This window comes from Juglans microcarpa x Juglans regia, chromosome 3D (assembly GCF_004785595.1).
Source record: "Juglans microcarpa x Juglans regia isolate MS1-56 chromosome 3D, Jm3101_v1.0, whole genome shotgun sequence".
NCBI lineage: Eukaryota > Viridiplantae > Streptophyta > Magnoliopsida > Fagales > Juglandaceae > Juglans > Juglans microcarpa x Juglans regia.
The window spans coordinates 16,286,739-16,306,759 of NC_054598.1; positions in this window are offsets into that span (position 1 = coordinate 16,286,739).

Below are 20,021 nucleotides of genomic sequence, written 5' to 3' on the forward strand. Positions count from 1 at the left end.
CCTATCATTCCCCCTCTCCTCAAAAGGATTCGACCTCGAATCTCCACCTGGATCAAAAGGAAAAATGTTAGTAACATTGAAAATAGCAAAAACATGATACTTACTTGAAAGATCTACTTCATATGTATTTTTATTAATTTTCTCAAGAAATTGAAAATGTTCATCCAAGCTACTCCTATCATCAACAAGCAAAGCCATCAAAGGTAAATGAGTAAGTGGATTAAAACCATAAACAACCTCAAATGGAGAATAATAAATAGTAGTATGCAAGGTTTTATATGCACATTCTAATAAGGGCAAATGATACTCCCGTAAATGTCCATGTAGCAATTCAATGAATGGCAAATGATACTCCCACAAATGTTCATGAAACACACCTAAAGTTTTTCTTACACCACTCCAATTATATGCAAACTCAATGAATGGCAAGTAATACTTTCACAAATGTTCATGCAACACGTTAATGAATGACAAATGATACTTCCACAAACGTTCATGCAATACATCAGTGAATGACAAATGATACTCCCACAAACGATCATGTAACATATTGAAAGTCTTCCTCACACCAAAGTTACCCAACAAACCACCATGTCTATCACACACAAGCAACTTAAGCATAAAACTAGTTGGAACACAAAATCTATTCTCTCTAAACAAGTACCAATCTAATTTATAGAACTTACCAAACGATGCTTTTTCACATGTTCCATACACACTAGCAAAGTAATCATCATTAGCATGCAATTCCTTATTATATTCAAGTCTCAACAATTTTGCATCTAAAATGAAGATAAAGGTGTACCTTTTTGCTAAAGCATCAACCACAAAATTTTCCATACCTTGTGTGTATTTGAATACATGTGGAAAAGTCTCAACACAGTCCTCCCCCTTAGCATGCATTATAGTCAACGACTTACCTTGTCCCTTCAAGTGTGAAAAAGACTCATGTTCTTCAAAGAAAGGTCGGTTAGGAATTGTCGCACCTGGCACAAAATCAATGTAGTACTCTATCTCCCTAATAGGTGGCAATCCACTAAACACACCTCTAGGAAACATGACCTCATATCCCTGCAACAAAAAGACAATAACACTAGGCAAAGATACGTCAAGTTCGTTAGTATTAAGACTCGCCTTAGCATAAAAATTCACTTTTCTTTTTGTTTTTCTCTCACTTTCTTCACTCTCTCTTTTCATTCCACAATCTTTTTTCTATTTCAATCTCTTTTTCCCTTTCACTCTCTTTTTTCTTTTCACTCTCTTTTTTTCTATCACTCTATTTTCCTTCATCTTATTTTGAACTCTCGACCTGACAACTGTTTTTCAACTCATTCTCTCTTTCTCTTGAGGTTTCAGCCTCACCTTCATCTTTTTTCTCCCTCATTTTACTCTCTCACATTTTCGGCCTCACTATTTCTTTTTTTCTCAATCTCACTTTCACTCTTGCTTTTTAGCTCAATCTCCTTTTCACTTTTTATTTTTTTATCACACTCATTTTCATTCTTTCTTTTTTGAGCAACCTCACTTTGCAGTTCCAAATGGTCCCCATGGACTTGTGTTGGAGATAAAGGAGCAAGTTTGATTGTTTTTCCATTATTTTCAAAACTGTACATGTTCCTTAACCCATCATGGATCACCTTCCTATCATACTCCCATGGCTTCCCCAACAAAATATGACCAGCATGCATAGGCACTACATCGCAAAGGACCATATCCTGGTATTTTCCAATTGAAAAAGTAACTAGCACTTGCTTATTGACCCTAACCTCCCCACAATCACTCGACCACTGCAACATGTATGGTCTAAGGTGTTTTAAGGTAGGTAAATTCAATTTCTCAACTAAAGTAGTGCTAGCCAAATTAATACAACTCCGCAAATCAATGATCATACTACATACATTGTTGTTGATGTGGCATCTAGTATGAAAAATGTTCTCGCTCTGCTTCTCTGTATCATCCATCTTAATTTGTATATTGGGAGCATGCCTGGCAACAAAAGACTCACCATACTCTTCATTCTTACAGTTATGTTCAATACAAGGTTCACTCCTCCTCCTATCTCTCCTACCTTGTAAATTTCTAATTACCACTTCTTGATGATCTATCCTATCTCTCACTTCACCTAACACCAAGTTCAACCGCTCAAACTGTTGTTGCATGGATTGCAACACAAAGGATGAGTTATCTACCATCCCCTTTGGTGAAGAGCCACTCCGATAAGACATTGTAAAGTGTTGCACAAATGAATGTTAGTGGAAAAACCTCACACACTCTCTTACGTGTTTACACTCGAATAATGGCACTCCACTCGTGTTTCACTCCTAATTGGCTTTTCCCCAATAATAGTCTCACACTCTTGTCTTTTACCTCAATAGTTTTCCCACTCAAGTTCTTTAAGAACTAGTTGAACTAAATCAAGACAATACAACCTAGTATTATTCCAACCAGTAATATAGATCCAAGAAACAAGAAACAAGGAAGGAATAAAATGACACGGGACTCAATGAATTTATATGAGGGAAATAGTAATTATAGAACAAGATACCAACTAGAAATATGTATTCAGCCCCTTTGACGAAAAAACTCAATCAACAAACTCAAGCAACTATAAAATATGCTACCTCCCCTTATCTTCTTCTTCTTCTTCTTCTTCTTTTTTTTTTTTTGAATTTTCTTTTCTTTTCTTTTCCTTTCCTTTCCTTTCCTTTCCTTTCTTTTCTTTTATTTTCTTTTCCTTTCCTTTCTTTTCTTATCTTTTCTTTTTTCTAACTCAATCACAAACAAAAATACTCAATTGTAAAAATCAAGCACAAAATGAAGATAAGGACGTACCTTCTTGCTAAAGCATCAACCACAAAATTTTCCATACCTTGTGTGTATTTGAATACATGAGGAAAAGTCTCAACACAGTCCTCCCGCTTAGCATGCATTATAGTCAACGACTTACCTTGTCCCTTCAAGTGTGAAAAAGACTCATGTTCTTCAAAGAAAGGTCGGTTAGGAATTGTCGCACCTGGCACAAAATCAATGTAGTACTCTATCTCCCTAATAGGTGGCAATCCACTAAACACACCTCTAGGAAACATGACCTCATATCCCTGCAACAAAAAGACAATAACACTAGGCAAAGATACGTCAAGTTCGTTAGTATTAAGACTCGCCTTAGCATAAAAACTCACTTTTCTTTTTGTTTTTCTCTCACTTTCTTCACTCTCTCTTTCCTTCCACAATTCTTTTCTTTTTCACTCTCTTTTTGCTTTTCACTCTCTTTTTTTCTGTCAATCTCTTTTCCTTCATCTTGTTTTGAACTCTCGACCTGACAACTATTTTTCAACTCATTCTCTCTTTCTCTTTAGGTTTCAGCCTCACCCTCATCTTTTCTCTCTCTCATTTTACTCTCTCTCTCATTTTCGGCCTCACTATTTCTTTTTTTCTCATTCTCACTTCCACTCTTGATTTTTAGCTCAATCTCCTTTTCACTTTTTCTTTTTTGATCACACTCATTTTCACTCTTTCTTTTTTGAGCAACCTCACTTTTCAGTTTCAAATGGTCCCCATGGACTTGTGTTGGAGTTAAAGGAGCAAGTTTGATTATTTTTCCATCCTTTTCAAAACTGTACATGTTCCTTAACCCATCATGGATCACCTTCCTATCATACTCCCATGGCTTCCCCAACAAAATATGACCAGCATGCATAGGTACTACATCACAAAGGACCATATCCTGGTATTTTCCAATTGAAAAAGTAACTAGCACTTGCTTATTGACCCTAACCTCCCCACAATCACTCGACCACTACAACATGTATGGTCTAGGGTGTTTTAAGGTATGTAAATTCAATTTCTCAACTAAAGTAGTGCTAGCCATATTAATACAACTCCGCTAATCAATGATCATACTACATACCTTGTTATTGATGTGGCATCTAGTGTGAAAAATGTTCTCGCTCTGCTTCTCTGTATCATCCATCTTAATTTGTATATTGAGAGCATGCCTGGCAACAAGAGACTCACCATACTCTTCATTCTTACAGTTATGTTCAATACAAGGTTCACTCCTCCTCCTATCTCTCCTGCCTTGTAAATTTCTAATTACCACTTCTTGATGATCCATCCTATCCCTCACTTCACCTAACACCAAGTTCAACCGCTCAAACTGTTGTTGCATGGATTGCAATACAAATGATGAGTTATCTACCATCCCCTTTGGTGAAGAGCCACTCCGATGAGACATTGTAAAATGCTGCACAAATGAATGTTAGTGGAAAAACCTCACACACTCCCTTACGTGTTTACGCTCGAATAATGGCATTCCACTCGTGTTTCACTCCTAATTGGCTTTTCCCAGATAATAGTCTCACACTCTCTTGCCTTTTACCTCAATAGTTTTCCCGCTCAAGTTCTTTAAGAACTAGTTGAACTAAATCAAGATAATATAACCTTGTATTATTCCAACCAGCAATATAGATCCAAGAAACAAGAAACAAGGAAGGAATAAAACGACACGGGACTCAAGGAATTTATATGAGGGAAAGAGTAATTATAGAACAAGATACCAACTACAAATATGTATTCAGCCCCTTTGACGATAAAACTCAATGAACAAATGTTTTTTTGTGTGTCTTTGTTGTAACTATGTAGCAACCTTTAATTATGCTACCTCTCCTTATCTTCTTCTCCTTCTTCTTCTTCTTCTTTTTTTTTTTTTTTCCGAATTTTCTTTTCTTTTCTTTTCCTTTCCTTTCTTTTCTTTTCTTTTCCTTTCTTTTCTTTTCTTTTCCTTTCCTTTCTTTTCTTTTCTTTTCTTTTTTCTAATTCAATCACAAACAGAAATACTCAATTGTAAAAATCAAGCAATTGAATTGAAGCACACAAGAATTGATAACGAAATAGAAGAGAATCAATGGAACGACATTCCAAGCAATTGACAAACTCAGATATGCATTAAACCCTAGAATTTTGAAACCCGAGGTGATGCAAATTTCAGCCAAACCCAAAACCCTTGGAATTTTGGCAGCCTACTTTTCGTTTCTGCAATTTTTTTTTCTTTTTTTTTTTGGCAACTCTTGAACAATGTAACCCTAGAATTAAATTTAAGGATGCAAGAAATAAAAGATAGAATCAGACCTGATTAGAAACCTTGCTCAGAATACCAAATGATATGAACCCGTGGAATGAATTCCCTTGAACCCACAATCAATTTGAAAACTCCCCAAGAAAGCCAAAAATCAAGTCAAGGATGGAGAATCTAGACCCGATGAGAACCCGTTTCAAGAACCTAGATTATATTAAAATCTAGACCCGTTGAAGAACCCGTCTCAAGAACCCAGATTACAAAGGAGGAACGCCACAAAGGTTGTGATTTACCTTTGATAAGTTCAAGAGTTCAATCAAGAACAAGAGGAGAAAACTCAACTCACAAATAAAATTCAATATTGTCTGATCTTCAAATGAGGCTACAAGGAGTATTTAAACTAAACCTAATTAAAATCCTAGCCAAAATAAAGCCCCTTTTTACCCAAAATGCCCTGATGAACAGTGTAGTGCTACAGTACTCGCGGCTACAGTACGGCTACAATAACGCTACAGTACCTCTTGAAACCCTAATTCCTAAAAAGTAACTTTCCAAATAAGTCCTTGGCCAAAATACAAGGCCTTCTTGAAAACCCTAGTTCATTAAAAATAAGACGTGTGGGCGAGGCATCTTCAAGCTCACTTATTCTAAACTAATAAAATAAATCATTTAACCAAATTAGAAGTCTCCAATAACAATAGGCCTTATCTCTAAGTCATGTCTTCCACAGCTTGAATCAAGTGGATCAAAACTGGTTCTCCTTCTTTCAAGCCTATCTTGAGTGTTGAGCTCTTGCTAGCTTCATCCCAAGAGGATTGCACCAATCCGTGCATTGCTTCTTTGATCTTCTTGGCCCTTGATCTTGTAATTGGCCCATCTGTAATTTGCAAATGATCTTTAAGACTAGGCCCACCTTGGTTCCCATCATTCATCTCTAGATTTAATAATCATTTTTATATATGAAAACCGTGGTTTGTAAATGGAGAATAGATTCTAAAATTAAATTTGAGAAAGTAGATGAATATAATGTCATATCATCCAACTAGGAATTTAGTGCTATAATTCTTAATTGTGTATATCATTTTGATTAAAAAAGTCAGAGTATTGGATTCGGTTGATGGAATTTAGTGCTGTATACACACACACACACACACACACCCTTTTTGCCACATGGCAACCATGCACACTAGTAGAGTTTCAAGAAAGATTAGGGTTTTTGTGTTTTTACTTTTGAGCTACCAAGTGCATTGTATCTAGAAAATGAAGAAGGGAAAAATTGGAAGGTGAGGCAAGTGAGGGTTTCGATTTTTGAGAGCCATACCCCATCCCACACAAGGCAACTTTTGGATTTCCCATGCAATTTCATCATGAGGGAAATGGAAGAGTCTTTTTGCCAAGTGTCAAGCATGCAATGGCTCTTGGATTTTTCCAAGAAGGAGGGAAAGCTCTATATAAGGACATAGCCGAAAATCATGGAGGACTTTTTGCCCAATTTTTCAACTTTCCTTCTAAGAATTTCCCTCACCACTACTTTTCTCTCTATTTCTCACACTTTCTCACATTTTCTCACCAACCAAACACCACCATTCTCTTCACTATTTCTAAAATCACCAAGATTTCTCCTTCAACTTTTCAACTAGAGGAAGAGCACACTGAGGCAAGGATTATTTCACTTTTCTTGCTACCCCATACACGGCCAAAGGGAGAGAACCCACACATAATGATTTAGTTTAAGGTTTCTTTCATATGAAAACACACTTTCACTTTAGAAACTAGGATTCTTCTTCAAAGGAAGAGGGAACCCAACATGCTATTGTTTTAAGCACATGAACACGAGGTCTAGGGTAAATGAAGGCCACGACCACCACTTGGAAGAAGGCCTAGGGTTTTATCCTTTGAGGGTTTCAGATTCTAGGGTTTTTCAATGAGAAAGCATTTTCGAAAACCATAGACACTCACACTCACTCTTATTTCAAGATTAGGGTTTCTCTAGTCATCTTCTAATTTGTTTTAATATGTTTTTCAGATTTTGCTAATTTATACGTTGGATTTTTGTAAGTAAGCTTCCAACTTACTCTTAATAACACTTGTATATATATTTAGTGAACTGTTGTTTGTTTTCATTGCTTGAATCTCATTATCCTATTATATGTATGCTCGATTTTGATGAAAGGATGAGATGCCATGTTTTCATGACGGTTTGTTGAAGTATATTTCGAATATGTCATGTTGAGGTTTCGGTTTTGATATGTATATGTGCTATGCATGCTTGTTTTGATATATGAATGTGTAGAAGCATGAGTATAGGTGTTGTGATGATGAAAACCCATGTTTGGAGGACTTGTATGAATCAGCCAAGGCTATATTAATGTATAGAAATCTGTTTTGTGTTTTGGCAAGTATGATTCAACTATGCTTATGTGTATTCATCATATGATTCCATGTTCTAATATTTTCAAGCCATATCGTGAGATTCATGTTGCTGATTGGGCTATATATTTATGTTTTTACATGTTGCATGAGTATGATAAAGTGTAGCATCATGTGTCCATGTTTCATGCATTTGAGTCTATGTTTTAAAAAAGAAAGGTCAAAGTATGTTTTATCACGACTCCAAATGCTAGGATAGTGAAATACCCTAGTGGAACTCTCTATCCACTCTAGAGTGTTTAAAGTCGAGTGAAGACCCCTGGGTCGATGAAGTACAGTCGACGGGTCTTGAGTGGTGCCTTATCGAAAGGATACTGGAGTGAAGTTGCACCTAAAGCTAGTGGGTGTCATACGATGAATGCGAAATAAGTGAAATGTCGTAAAGAATATGTTTATGTTATACGTAGTCACCTCAATCAAGTGGGATCATTGCTTAATGTGGTAACTAGTAGGGAATACATGGTGCTTAAGGGAGCTGTAAGGTATCCAACTATATGAATTATGAAATGAATAAGGCATTTGAGCTCCATGTTATGATACAATATGATATGCCTCGATATGTTATGTAATACCAAGGCCCCAAGCCCATGACCTAGACCTAGGAAGAGGTCAGCCTAAAAGACCGACACGACGTCGTTTTCGGGTAAGACTCCTTATACTTTCAATTTCTTCGTCCTCGAACGCATGCTCCATCCCAACAGTTTCTTTCTTTCCCCCTCCAAAATCTTCTCCTTTCGTTAGTTGCTCTCCCATGGACCCTCTCTTCTCACCATTTCTCCCATTTTCCCACGGACCCTCTCTCTTTTCTCACCTTTTTTCTCCACTCCCCCACGGACTTTCTCAGTCTCTCCTGTTCACTACAGACCACCAATTGTGCCTAGCTTCAGTTGTGTGGACGTATTGCTCCATAAGTCTAGTGAAGCCAAGGTCAGCCCCCACTGTCCTAGTTCATCCTCCACGATAGAACCTTTGCGACCGCAAACCACCCAACCGAACAGCCAACCCAGTCACACCTCCTATTTTAACCACCATCACCACGCGTCAAACAAGCCACAAGAGCACCCGCAACACTATGAACCACCAACTAATGTTGCCGAGCTCTCTCTCTTCCACGACAGAATCCTTGAGACCCACTGACTCACGCCTCCATCCTTCACCACCGTACCACGTTATGGCCACCTCGAACTGTTACACACCCCAAGCCGCAGGCTGCCTTCTATTTTATATTCCAACCAAAGCTGCTTCCTCAGGCCATGAACCACCATGAAAAAACCAAGGTGCATGGCCACTTCCACCCAACTAATACACAAGCCAGACCTGCGGAAGAACACCTCAACGCAGTAAGAAATGCTCCATTGCATCCTCTATTTTAAAAAGCGTGAACAGAGTAAACTATCTTCTTGCTCCTCGGCTCGGTACCACCCTCTCCACTCCCTCACTGTGAAGCCCACAGAGTACTGTCCGAAGTCCTTACATGATCTCTCCTCCTCGCTACTGCTCTCTCGGTAAGCCTCACCCCTCTACTATACACAAACGGCGATCTTATTTTCAAATAAAATGTAAGTGATTTCTTTGAGCCTTCCTTAAAGTTTATTACGCATAGTAGAGCAAACTTTTGAGATAAAATTTCATTTATTTCCTTCTGAATTATAAGCCAAATTATAATGCATTTTGAAATTGTATTTTTGTTGGGTTTGATTTTACGATGGGCATAAGTTTGATTGCAGAAAATTATTGAGTTATTTTTCTTGTTCTTTGTCTCACTTTATATTCAGTGGAAAATATTTAAAGATTTAAATTATATTAGTTGATATTAAATTTTTCGTTTACAATTGAATTTCAATAGTAAATAGTAAGTATTTAACTTTTCTTTGAACACTTTAAATCTAATCAGATCTATTTTATTAAATGAAATTATACTGTTTACTTTAATTGATTTTACTATAATTATGGGAAATGAATATTAAACTAAAAAAGTATTTTTCATGGGCTTAAAATTTTTAAGTTGGGTTATGTTAAACCAAAATCTTTTTTTTCCTAGAGATAATAATTAAGGAGTTAAATTATATTATCTAGTATTAGATTTTTATAATTAGATTTCAATAGTAAATAATTTAGGGTTTATTGTCTTAGTCGGAGAAATTAAGTGGCTATCAGTGGATTTAGAAAGTAATGGTATTTTAGAGTTATAAGAATTTTAGGTTTTGAGGAATTAAAATAGGTTTAAGTATGTCAATTTCAATTACAAGGTACGTGTTCAATTAGAAATTTACTCAAGTTACATGATTGTCCTATAGGTAATGATTGATATTCTCTTGGCATTGTTTTGAGGAAATTCAGAGAAGTTAAAAAGTCCAGGTAAGTGGGGTTTCTATGCTAGATATGCATAAAAAGAAAATGAAAGGAAAATATGAAAACAACCCCAGTTATATGTTCTGCTTTCACTCATGAAATTTGTATGAAAAGAGAAAAATGTTTTTTGACATGAATAGTGTAGGCATGAGCAATATTTGACATGTTTCTAAAATATGCAAAAGAGCGAATATGATATCTGAGAATTTTTGTACATGTACTATGAAATGTTTTGGATATGTTTTTGTATCATTTCATGAATATGTTTAGCATGTGGTTTTTGACTTATTTGTTTTTATTCTGATTCTAATTCGGATTCTAGTTCTGATATGATGATACTGGTTCATGTGATATGTTTGGTATCAACATGATATGATATGATATGAATGCACCCACTTTAGAAACAAAATGGTTTGACCACCGGGGATAGCACAATCCTATCATCGGGATTAAATATGATATACGATATGATACGATATGATACGATATGATATGATAAGATGAAGATATTCAGTTATGTTATGTCAAAACATTTTTGAATATGAAAAGGGTCTTTGAATATGAAAAGAATCTATGAATATGAACAGTTGGTTTTTGAGTATGAAAAGATTGAAAAGTCGCTCTGATTTTCTGATAACACATTTCTGAGATCTGCATATGAAAATGAAATGCTTTGTTTCTGCATACCGAACTTTTTGAAAAGGCTCATGTTTACATATTAGTATATGTTCTCTACTTACTGAGTTGTTGATAACTCTCCCCTTATCTCCATAACACTTTTCAAATAATTTTGATGGTACAACTGGGGATCAAGAATAGAAATCATGTATAAGGCTACATGAGCAAGTGGATTAAGTACAATGATGGTATTTTGGTTATTGGAGATTTTATTCCATAGTTTTGTTTTCCTCTGTTGACTTGGTATCTTGGAAGGTTGATGTTAAATTTGAGATTTTTGTGGTGTTTAGATTAATCTAATTGGAGTAGTTGATCTGAAACAATGAGTGTTACATGTCATTGAAAAATTTGGAGTCTATAACTATATGGTTGACAAATGATTTTGAGTGACAAGGAGTAACTCTTCGATCCATCTAGGACTGAGGCGTTACATGTTATGTTATACCAGGTTATGTTATGATATGATATGAAATGACATGAAAGAATGTTATATGATCACAATATGTATGTTATGAAATGATAAGAAATGGCATGATATGCTATGACAAGAACAAGGACCATGCTCAAATGATATGAACATGCGTTAAGAGTTTAAAAGATGAAAAGATGTTTTATGAAAAAGTCTATGTTGCAAATGTCAAAGTTTTATTTCAAAGTACATTTTCATGCATTCATTTGTTGTTTACTTTTATACGCTTGTGATATTTGTTGTATGTTGACTGTTTACTTGTTGAGATTTTTTGAAATCTCATTGTGATAGTTTCCACTACCATTTCCCATCCAGAATGGTAAAAGTTGTTACAGGTTTAGACGAACATGACAAAGTGCAAAAGGATGGTACCCCTGACCATCAAGGACGTGCCCAAGAACAATGAGAGCTCGACAAAGCCCCCTTTGTTGGATAGGGTAGCGAACGTCGACCGGTTCATTACCAAGGTATTGTAGCTCATTGACGAGCTGAAGATGTTAAAGAATCTGGACAAGAACTAATTTCTAGAGAAAAGAAAGAAGCCGAACTAGAGTTGTATGTTTGGAAAAAAGAACCATGGATATAGTAGAAAAAGAAATGACTTAAGGGTTTTTTTGAAATCAGTTCTTTTATGGTCTCATGTTTTGAGAGACTTTTGAAAACAATATCTATTTTGGGAGTACTTTAATAAAATTTAAACTTTTGGGATGCTTACACTTTGGCACAATGATTATTACATTACATCGGCCCTATATAGTTACAAGAACTTTTTTGCTGTGAATTACTGCATACTGTTAGATTTATAGGTGCATTGCATCTTGTTTGTCATGTACAAGGAGTATGTAGCCTTGAGTTACATGTTCAGACGCTTCAGTCACCGTCCAATCCCAAGAGGGGACTAGCGGCGCCACATTTTATGTGTTGATTCAAAGCATGTTAGTTCTTGAAAATGTGTTATGAACATTTTAGAATATAATTTTGGGTTTTTGGAGTTCTGAAAAATGTTTTGAAACAATCAAACCTTGAGATTCAAGAGTTGTATTTTAGTTAAAAAGTTTAGATCTTTTTACTAAAGGGTTTTGTGATTATGTGAAGTATAATTTTGTTGGATGTTTTACGCATGTTTTTAAACTTAGGATATGAGGATCTTTGTTACAATATTTCGGTTTGATCATGAGTTTTGGAGTTGGATAAAATTGCAACAAAAATAAAGAGAAATGACCTTTGATAGTTTTGGCTCTATGGTGTTTCTTATAGTTTTGTTTGGTTTTAATTTTTTCTAAGTTAATTTTGAGTTTATGACAAAATTTACATTAAGAATAATGTGAATTTTCGAGTTAGGATGTGAAATTTTTAAGTTAGGAGTAAAATAGTTAGTTTTCCACGTGTAGAGGGTAAAATTGTAATTTTACTCTAAGTTAGCATTTCTTCATATTCCTGATTATTAGCGATTAAGTTTCTAACATTTAGAACTCGTACTTATGGTTTCTCCTATTTCGTACTTTATCGAGTAAAATATGACGATCACTATAAGTTAGCTTCTAACTTACTGTCAGATTACTATATATGTGTAATGGGTAAGGGAACTATTGTTTATGTGCTTATGTTAACCTATATGTCATGTTATGCCATGTTACATCATACGTCTCTTATGCATGTTATATTCTGCCACGACATATGTATATGTCATACTATTTATTCCATCATGAAATATTTATCTGTTACATAATATATTCTGTCTCGTAATGTATTCTATTACAAGCTATGCCATGCCACATAAGGTTATCTGTTATACGTTATGTCATGTCACATAATGTTATCTGTTGCACATGATGCCATGTCACATAATGTTTGTCTGTTACATGTTATGTTATGTTACGTACTATTTGTCTGTTTTATGTTACGGCAAGTCATGCATCTCACGTATATGTCACATTATGTTACATCAAGTCATTTGTCATTTTCGTGTCATGTCACGTTATATCTCGATTATAGTTTGTGCATCTCAAAACCATTATTTCCACGTCAGTGAAGTATGCTTACATTTATCACGACCCTAAATATTAGCATAGGGTAATATCCTAGTAGAGCTCCTTTGTTCACTTTGGAGTGTCTAAATTAGTGTGAAATCTCCTAGGTTGACAAATTAAATTTCAACGGGCTTCGAATGGAGCCTAATTAACTTGTCATTAGAGCGAAGAAGGGCACTAACGCCGATGGCGCCTCCATACATTTCAATTTCATTTTTATACGTACTCATGCTGGTGCAAATACTTGATACTGGATACGTACAATACGTGTGTCCACAGTAAGTGCAGATACCTGTGAACTAGCACGTACAATACGTGTGTCCACAACAAGTGTATATAATTGTGAATTGGCGCGTATGATAACACACATACAACTGGTGCAGATACCTATGATGTGATGCAGAAATTGGTAGGGACATACGGTTCAAGGGGAACCGTGTAGCACCCTCATTTCACTTTTATTAATCACCCTTATTTATTGAACAAGATTCCAAGTTCATTTATTTCACGTTCATACTCATGTTATTTAATGTTCAGTTTAGTTTATGTTCAATTTCAATTAGTTCACGTTTAGTTCAAGTTCAATTCATGTTCATTTCACTTTCAACTTTATGTCATATTTAAGTTCACGCTAGTTTATTTCTTCTCATGTCATGTTGCGTTTCAAGTTCAGTCCATGTTCTGATTATGGATTCATGCCTTTATTGTCATGCCTGCATTTGTAAACTGTATGTTAAGTTATCTGTTAACTTACTGAGATTTATAATCAAATCTCATCGTGGTAGTCTCAACTACCATTTTTCTCAAAATGGTAGATCATGAGATGTGACAGATGATCGTCTGAAGGTGGTTGATTAGACAGCAGTGGCACGATGCGGAACCCATAGCTTCGATGCTCCATTTCATCGATAGTTTTATGGTGTCCTTGACTGAGTTGCACAAGCTACTCGATGAATTAGCATTGTAGTTACCTTAGTTTTACGTATACTTAGGGAGCTCTGTCTCTAGTACTATTTATGTTACAGACCTGTTGGACAAGTACTGTAACATTTTGGATGCCAGTTATCGTCTAGATTTCATACAATATGTTTAGGTTTTAGGATACATTACTTCTAGTACATAATATTGTTAAAGAAATTATCCTCTGCGAATATTACATATTGCTAGATGCATGTTAGGCGCATTGCATCCTTAATTGTGATGAATGGGGGTAGGTAACTTTGTGTTGCATGTCCCGACATTTCAGGATCCGTCTAATCCCAAGCGGAATCTGGAGGTGTCATAATAAATTTTCAAAAATAAATGCTTAACACATAAATAGATTCCTTAAGAACATCATATATGAAGATCAAAGCCATTAGATTAAGTTTCGAGAACAAACAATCACATCTACTCCAAAACATAAACTGGTTTGAGTCATCTAGATTCTACCTCTAGGAAAACATGCAAAACTCCTAAATAAATATACTAACATTCTATGAATCCAATCCTAACTTGCATATAAACATGTTAGCACTTCACCATATCAAGATCTACCCAAAACTTCACCAAAAACTTCACAAAACTTTTAAAGTTTCACACAAACATCAAAATTGTCACTACTTAAACCTTTGCGTCATCAAACCAAACTTTCACCAATAAAAACCCCCTGAAAAGTTTCCCAACATATACTCGTGTAAACTAGACTCAAAATATAACAAAGTACAAGAGATTGGGTCATAGAACGTGACTTACAAAGAGCTAGAAATGCAAGGGCAAAAATTGTCAGAAAACTATCTCAAGCTCTCTCTCGGTTTTCTGTTTAGGAAAGTGATGGAAAAATGCTAAGTGTGAAAATGAAAATGCATAGGGCTTGTGCTATATGAGAGGGGTTGATATTAGGATAGCTGAGTGACCCTTGGATGAGAGGGTGGCAGCTGAAAGAAGAGGGACAAAGGGGTTGCATAGTTGTTGTTTCCAGCTGCAGTTTGGCCACTTGGATGGCTACTAAAAGTGTAGCCTTTTTATTGCTATCAAGTGACTATTGGAGCCTAGCAAATGAGTGGTATTTCAGCCATAGCCTTGGCCTTGGGTCAAGGAAGTAACTTCCTCAAGAAGCTTGGCTTGGTGGTGGTTTTCGATGGGCCTAGAATGGGCCTAATCGAGTAGGCTTCAATTTGGGATATAGATGGAGTTTCATTTAGGGTTTCGGTTGGTTCAAGTACAAATTAGACTTTTCTTGGCACAAGCTAATTATCGAGATATAAGAGAGTGGTTAAGGGTGTATGAGTGTACAATTGAGTGGTTAATAGTATGTGGAAGTGATTTAATCAAGTGATTAACCACTTAATCAAAACCAACCACTTTAGGATTAGGAAACCAAGTTTAGGATTTCAGCCATCTAATGGGATTTAGGGTTTTGGTTGGATTCCAATGGTTTAGGGTTGAAACCTTTTTTCTCCAAATAGTGGTTTGGCGGGTTAGAATAGTGTTTGGCATAAGTGGCATGATTACATGACTTGATTTACCTTACATTTCATTACACTTCATTCTCTATGTGACAAATGTCCTATTACTATTCTAATGAATGGCTAGAATTGTGCCATGAGTTCAATCAAAAAGTAATCATAGTGATTCTAAGTAGATTTAGACATTCTATATGGCGATTTGACAATCGTTCGAACTGATTGCCACATGGCATTATACCTGGTGTTACTATTCACCCAAAAAATTGCAAAACCTTTTTTTGCACTATAAAATTCAAAATAATCAAATAAGTCTAATGGTGCAATTCATTTCAAAAAATTTGACTCATAAGTACCTTAATTAAATAAAAAGGCACTCTCAGCTATTATTCATTTGAAAAGCAAGAAAAATATTATTATATTGTAAAATCCTAAATATTCATCTGAGGCTAATGATGTAATTCATTTCACCAACTTGTACTCCTAAGTGCATTAAATAAATAAAAAAACAACTCTGTCACCATAGTTGGTCGGGATCCAACTATGCTGACAGACTAAAACCTAAACGGTCGCTCAATTCATGAAATCTTTTTAGGATTTTACAACGTTCTCTAAGCTCTAAATTAATTCATCCATTGAATATATTAAAAAATGTGTGAGAAGGAGAGAAGAGAGGCCGAACAATGACGGATAGAGGAAGAACGCCGCTGAGACGAAGAAAGTACTCAGAGGGTCAAGAATCTAAAATTTGGAATGCTGGATCATGCATGCACAAGTATGTCACAATGAGAAGGGAAGATGACAATGTCGGAACGTGACGAGCAAGATGAAGGCAAGAGTGAAGACTCACCAACGTCCTATGAATCTAAACCTAGCATGGACGCTAGGATACAAGAGACCATGACCTATAGACAACGTCGAAGAAGAAGGCAGAGGAGACATGAGAAGTCATCCCCTGTCTCAACCTCTAAGGGCAAGCCCCATTTGTAGTCAAAGGCGACCAAAGGCATTGACGGGTTCCCCATCTAAACTTGCTTCCCTTGAAAGGGCTAAGCAACGGAGTGGCCTTCCAAATTTCAAGGACAAAATTCCTTATAAGGTGGGGTGGATGTGAGGAACTGCCTGACGCAAAAGGGGATAGACTATTCCTGGAGTTGAGTGGAAGGAAAATATGAGAAATTTCAGTGGTCTAAAGACGAGATAAGTTTACAAAAGGCAAGCACGGAAAGGCCATTTACCATGAAGACGAGTACAAGGAGCCGTGGAAGCCAGTAACTCCACCAAGACAAAGAGTTACTCGCAACTCTCGCCAAGACGAGTAACATTCTAGGAGAGACTGGGTAAGTGAGGAAGCTTTCTGAAATTACACGGAAGTGCTCAGAAAAGTAGAAATACTACATGCAGAAGCCCCACTCCATCCAAAGGGTCACATCTGGAATACTTTTGTGATGAAAGGTGAAGGCTTGACAGGTCATGTTGTTTGAACGTAGCTGTACAACTCAAGCCACGATTGAGATCCTCTTTTGAGGAAAGCCAGAAGACCAAGTATGCGGACCATGCTTGACAGTCTATCTCTATCATCTTGCAAACATGGAAGGGTAAGAAAATCCTTAATGCAAATCTAGAGTAAAAAATGACATCTGACAAGCGGGGACAAAAGGATTTTCGATGTAGAAATGTATGTTAACTTCTAAAATGGTGCTAAGAAATGTGGGGGTGAATGTTGATGAAGAAAAAGTAACTTCTCTCACCCATTCTAAAAGCACGAATAAATATTATGTTTATGTCTATATTTAAGCAATGATTTCCAATGTCTTGAATATTTGAATGTGTTAACTTTTTTCAATAGATGGCCATGAATCCCAGTGTGGGAATCCAATATCTCTATGTGAGAAGTCGGCCTCGTGAATCTTTAATCATGGAACGGGACGGAGAATTCTTTGAACCATTCCTGCAAAACGTTGCCACATGCTTCACACGAGAAGGAAAATGCCTTGTGGTGATTGGGGCAGGGCGATGTTGTGATTGGCCTCACCTTGTAGTTAGGATGTAGGATCCCTCGGTGTATCACATGTTGGTGTCCTCTAGTTGGTTGGCCAAGTAGAAGCATCTCTAGTGCAACAATGTTACTAGGGTGATGAATATCTATGTGATGAATACTTATGTGGTGGAAGAATGTTACTATGGTTGAAACAAGCCAAATACTAGTTTTTACAAGCTTTTAAACTTATATCGGAGACGAATTATTCCTTGCCATATTAATATTAGTATGTTTCTGTATTTTGCACAAAAGAAAGGGCACGTCCCAGAGAGTGATTCCTCATTATGCCTATGTATGTACATGTAATACATGTCTGCCCACTCTTTCCGTGAAGTGTTCACAGCATCTTCAGTAGCATTATCTCTCATTAGTAGTCTTATCATAGCCACCTAACCGACCTATGGTTTCATTCTTGGGACCATAGATTTTCATGTAGATCCAAATCCCAGCATGACGCTCGAGGAGGAAGAGTCCAACTAGCCCAAGTCCTAACTACGGAGACTAGTAACCACCGTAATTACCTTGTACCTTCCATTAGAATATACAATGTAAAGTCTGGTGACTACTTGTATTTGGTTAGCCACTTTAAGGCAACAAAACTTTATGTACATTTGGATGATGTAATAATTTAGAATTTAATGAAGGGCGAGAGACCCCTTTTGTTGTGATGATTAATATTTTGATACTTAACAGCTAGCGTTGTCACTACAACGTATTCTGCTTAAATTTCTGCTTCGATTACATGAGTAAATATCTTTCACGTGTACTTCCCTTAAGAAAATTACACGCCTAGTTCAATTTCCTCTTGGATGTTAACTATTGGTCAGCACATTTGGCACCACGGATCCTCGCCTAGACCTTCATGAGAAACGGGACGCCACAATATCTCATTAGGTTATTATCAACTAAAATTACTTCTATAACGCCACATCATCTACTCTTCAATTGTATTGTAATTAAATGAAAGACAAATAACCTACATATGCCATGAAGTTGAACTTATTGAATAAAAAAAGATGCGTGGTTTGTCTAATTTTCATAATGCATGTCTTGTTTATATTAACTACAAGTTTCTATTTCCAATGAAGATAAATCAGCAAAGTTAACATTACGGGTGCTTTAATTTTAGTTTTTATTTATTTATTATTACTTGTGATTGTTTTTTGATATTTTGTCCTTTTGTATAATATTTGTGGCATTTATATTTTATTTTCATGTTTTATTAATTTTTATTTGTGTTTTGTAGGGATTTTTGTACTTTTTGTATTCTTGTTCTCATTTTTGGTTTGTATTTTTCACTTTTCTATTTTTCATTCATTTTGCTGTTTCAAAAATAGTTAACATTTCTATTAGGTTTAAATTTTTTCTACACATAGCATGCAATCTCTACAAGAAAAATACTTTAGCCACAAATAAATTATGCAAAAGTAAATTTACAAAGTAACGTGACTTGATATGATATGTCTGATTATAAAATTACTTATCATAAAGTAGATTTAATAGATCACATGAAACCACATCAGTTTGTAGATTTATATAATCCATTTGTATTTGTAGCACTTCTCTTATTGAAAGAAAAAACATGAAACTTAGCCTTTGTTTGGAACACAAACCATAATTTCTCATAATTTCCTTCCCAAATGTGACTGAAATACAAACACTTTTCAATTTCAAATCTTCAATTTTTCATAAATACAAAAAGTAATATTACTTTTTAAATCTCAAAAAAAAAATTATATTATAACAATATTTTAACTTTATAATATTTTTATTCAACTTTTCTCTCTCATTTCTAAAAAACTTAATCAAACATCTTAATTCAAACCATTTCACTACCATTCACAAACTATTTTATTATGACTCACAAAATTTTTATCTCATCTCATTCCTTAACAACCCTTCAGAGACCAAAACAAAAATTTTGCAAGCATATGGACCATATTTTAAGAAACTCTATAATCTCGTTTGGGAATACAAATCATCTTATCTCATTTCAAAATGTCATTTCCAAACATAATTAAATAAAAACACTTTTCAATTTCAAATGTTCAACTTTTTCATTTAATTATTATCTAATCATTACAACTTTCTCAAACGTTCAAACAAAATACAAAACTAATTCAATATTTCTAAATTTCAAAATAAAAATAATATTAAAAAATAATATTATAATATTTTTATTCAATTTTTTTTTCTCTTTTTTCAAAACTTAATAAAATATTTTAATTTAAACTATTTCACCATTATTAACAAAATTTTCAGCTAATTTTATTCCCCAGATCAGGCCAGAAGCAATTCATAGTTAGTAATTTTCTAGAAGAAATAATTATAAGAGCGAATTATCTATTACACAGTCTAATCTATGCAAGTGCCCACAGAAAATAATTTAAAACTTCTGAGTTTATGAGTTATTTAAAAGAAAAGGATGGCCCAAGATTTCCCTGCACCCACCACCATGCAACAGAAATGTAAAGTTGTAAAATGAAGAATAAAATGCTACAAC